This window comes from Salvia hispanica, chromosome 3 (assembly GCF_023119035.1).
Source record: "Salvia hispanica cultivar TCC Black 2014 chromosome 3, UniMelb_Shisp_WGS_1.0, whole genome shotgun sequence".
Taxonomy (NCBI): domain Eukaryota; kingdom Viridiplantae; phylum Streptophyta; class Magnoliopsida; order Lamiales; family Lamiaceae; genus Salvia; species Salvia hispanica.
This window is the reverse complement of record NC_062967.1, coordinates 5,089,423-5,093,968: the sequence shown is the minus strand read 5'-3', so window position 1 is coordinate 5,093,968 and position 4,546 is coordinate 5,089,423.

The window sequence follows — 4,546 nt, the reverse complement described above, 5'->3', positions numbered from 1 at the left end:
GTACTAACTGACAGTGACATCGTCTTCTACAACCAAATTTGCGTAAAACTTCTTAAGAAAAACAGCATGAGCAAAACAAAAACAGAGCTACTGACTTGAAATCAAATTTATGCATAATAAATGAAAAAAAAACTTAACAGATCTACATACCCTAGACGAAGTAAAATAGAAAACAAGAAGAAATAAAATTAATCTATCGAACTACTGTCTTTCAACACGCCAAATCCAACCTCAGACGCTAAATTCACTCCGGATCCAAGCGTCCGACATGAACTCCAAACAGCAGAAACTCTCCATCACGTCAGATTTAAAAATAAAACTCCGAATACTCAAACAACCACAGATCTGTCACCAACTTCCACAACAAACACCTCAACATCAAAATAAACAGAGATCGACATAACAATTGAAGAAATAAGCTAACAGCAGAGAGATCTATGCAAAATGACTTGAAATTAAACAGCTAAACGCAGATCCACGAACGATAAAATAATCAAACATCATCAACATCAAGGTCGACTCCCAAAAGTGAAGTTCGACGGTGAAAACAAGCAAAACAAATGAAATTAAAGGTAATTGTATCTTCGCCCTCACTAGGACGGTGTTGCCAAACACGAAATCTTCTAGAAAGTACCCCTCCGATCACGACTACCCCAGATCCATTCCCAAGTGTGTGTGTAAAGTGTGTGAGCTAAGAAGAGTGAAAAAAAACTGTGTATCTCCCTTTTTGCGTTGCATGCTCTTCTCTATATATAGGCGTTTGGGTGGGCCCAACGAGGTATAGATAATGACTGTGTTGCCCTCAGCTGTAGACTCCTCTGTCACGCCAATTTCCTTGTAATTCCTGCTCATTTCGTTCCTTTCTCTCGCTAGACCATCTCCTTCATTACTTCCTTGATCTAGCGATTTTCTTCACACACCTGGCTTAGGAAACGTGTTAGACCCAACAAATTATAACATTTTTCGCACACTACCGATGCATGAAATTAGCCTTATCACTTTCCATGGTTGTCCTTGCCCGTGAAGGGTGAAAATATCATGCAATACCTGTTTCATACATATAAATGGTAGACTGCAATATTAGAGTCCAAAAACTGCAATATAATACACAATAGACTGCAAATATTAGAGTCTTAATCTACAATGTTATCCAAACAGAAACCTAACACATGGAATGCAGAATTTATATATAAACGAACAAGGCATTACCTATTGGTATTGTATGTGGAGTCGAAGGAGACAACATCACCATACAGTTGATAATTCCGCTTAGATATTGCATCGCACCAGAAAAGCGCTTTCTGTTAGGTTTGGTATACTGAAAAGCATGTTTCGAGCAAGTTTCGCTCGAATAGAATCTTGCTTGTATACGTAAAACTCTATAATCCACTTTTAACCCGATTCAGTATTATTCGAGCAGTTTCGCACGAATAGAATCAATATATTATTACATTGTGTTTGCTTATGCATTTATAAGATGTTTTATAAACATTTAAATGTATAAGAAGCAAACAAAGTCTAAATCTTTTGCTTAGTAGACCGGTTGTGGGCGTCGTCCACTTTAAGGTAACACAGTCGGTTCTATGCAATGCTTTGCAAAAGAAAAAGAAGAATTTCACAACCCAGATAGGCTTAGACTACCTATCGTGAAAGGTTGCAATGTCAGTCCGATTATTTCTAAGCCTTACTGAAATAAGATGACGTTGGTGTGGTATAGCACTGAATGGATCTAACAGCAAGACGTGTCTTTATGCTATCTACTGAAAGACTAGGTCTTGATAAAATACTATTTCTTAATCTACATACGTTAGCATTGAGCATACGGTATTGATTATGCACTACTTTGACTTATCAAATGGTGCGGGTTTTTCGCAACCCAATAATCCTGATATATTGGGTAGTGGTGATTAATATCTAGCGGTGCTAGGATTGCTATTATGTTGAATCGTGCGCGAGGTGAGTCTCGTTTGATAATGTCCTCAAGAGGAGCTTGAACAAGGTTTTATTATTCGGAAACTGGCCAGTTGGAGTTTTATTACTCTATGAATAATAAATAAGTGTTTCTTGCTAAGTCCACTCTTGGAATTAATAAGATGTTAATTAATTAAGTCCATAGCAGACATTAATTAATTAATGGACATTTATATCTTAAGCGCGGGAAATAAATAATATATATAATGGAAACCCGGATTACTTGTAATTTCGGATTTGGATGGGGAGTGCAATATTACTTCTGTAGTGGCTGCTCGTAATATTCCAATACAAGCTTGTATTAAATTGTGGGTTCAATTTAATTAGTAAAAAGCTAATTGGGCGAGCCCATATCCAAAACCTTCCATAGATCCCTGTCTGGGCCCAAAAGGAACTTAATATAAATAGGAGAATAAAGGAGACAGAATTATCACAATTTCATTATTTGTAATTTTCGAAAATTTCAGCTTCCCCAGCTGTAGGAATTTTCGAATTCCACTCCTTTTCCCAAAAGGATTTCTTTTGTCTTCTTTATTTAAGTCCTAGTATTTTGATAAGATCAGCCCACCCTGATATCGAGATACAGTTCGGGAACCAGTCAGAAGATCCGTGGTCTAGTATTGAAGATCATCACGTGGAGAAGGCGCAAGCAATCGTCGATTCTTTGGAGAATCAAATCGGTAACTTTAAACCGTAGTATTCATGTTTAGGATTTACTTTCTTTAAGCATGAATTATTTGCGTTCTAGCATGCAATTATCTGTTTAACATGTGAATTGATTAATCGCATAATCGGTCAAATAGATCCGTATCTGATTTATTTGTTTTGTACAAGTCTTCCGCTGTGCAAGGGGCACCAAACCCCAACACCAACAATATGTGATTGTTTTGTCAATTAAGATATTTTTAATTTGCTGTAAATTTCTTGTGTTTTTATATTCTTTGAGTAGCGCATTATATCAGTTGGATTTTGTGAAGAATTCATGAGCTTACTTTTTTTTTAACGTTGTTGCTCATCAGTATGGAATCCAAAGCTCGCACAGTAGTGGTCAGTTAATGCTTTATCTTGTAAACATCCCATGCGTGTTTCCTTTTTCCAGAAAGTGGAGAATTTATTTTAGTGAAACCTGTTGACATTTTGCTGTAAGTCGTTGACATTTGATATTCTGGTTGTTGATATGTGAATTATAAGTGTTATTTTGTAATTGTTGACATTTTAATACGAGTTGTTGACATTTGATATTCTGGCTATTGATATGTGAATTATAAGTGTTATTTGTTAGTTGACATTTTAATACGAGTTGTTGACATTCGATATTCTGTATTGATATGTGAATTGTAAGTGTTATTTGTTAGTTGTTGACATTCAATATTTTCGGTATTGATATGTGAATTGTAAGTGTTATTTGTTAGTTTTTGACATTTTAATACGAGTTGTTGACATTGGATATTCTCGGTATTGATATGTGAATTGTAAGTGATAAGTCGTATTCTAAGCCTTGGTTACTGGTCAGTATGTCGTGAATTACATGTATTATCTGCAAAACAGTTGCTTAAGTGTGCAGGATTGAAGGATCCAAGTCAGTAGGTGGCGATTCGTGTGACGCAAGTGAAAAGGGCACTAGAAGGGTGCGATACTGACCAGAATGCATGCCAGAGAAAAGGCTCGAGATGGAGAAGGAGGATAGCTGGGATGATTATTTTACAAGGGCAAAAAGGTCAAAATGCGGGAGAAGTCTACCCTAAAAGCAAGGGCAAGCCTCCCTATAAAAGAAGCCATTTGGAGAGAGAGAAGGAGTTCGGTTCGGAGTTTGACAATCACACTTAGTAGAATTCTCTCTAGAAGATCCATCCTTCAGCATTATCTTACCTCTCGTTCCTCGCCACAGCCATGGTCACTTGACGTCCAGAGTTTGCCGGAGAAGTCATCAGTCCGTCGTTCCAGCCAGTTATCGTAGCAGTGTAGTAGTATCATCGCCCGGAGTGGCACAAACAATCTTAATCGCTTTCTTAGTTAAAGTTTACTTGTTTTCATCAACTAGTTATTCTGCAAACACTCATCGTTGTTGCTCTTTTGAAGTACTTTGTTATTTTCCAACATTTACGTTATGAAGTTTCTATTTCGCATGTCACTTTGGTTTGAGTTTGCTTCATTCTGCCTAGGGAAGTTAGATTTAGTTATTGCTTTCAATTTCTAAGTGTTTTCTATTCGGGAGTTGTTGATTTGAAGTTGTAGCTAAGTTAGTCAAATTTTCGTGCATGAGTTTCTTTTCTGCGCCGTGATTATCACCTTGCATGTCAGCCAGTAGAAGTAAAGTTGCAGTTACCGTTTAATTTAAGTTTAAGCATTTTAATCGATGGATCTTGAGTTTGAATGCATGAATCTGAAGTTTAGTTATGGTGTCTGTGTTCATATGATTTTTGTCAATACTTGGTGAGGAAGAAAACGTCAAAATCAACTTTATTTGGTCTACTTTTGCTTTTAAGTTACTTTTTACTTTTGTTCCCTACTTTTCAGAGGTACTATCCAGACTTGTCAGAAAGCCCCCAGCCATCAGATACACTTTGTTCTCTAA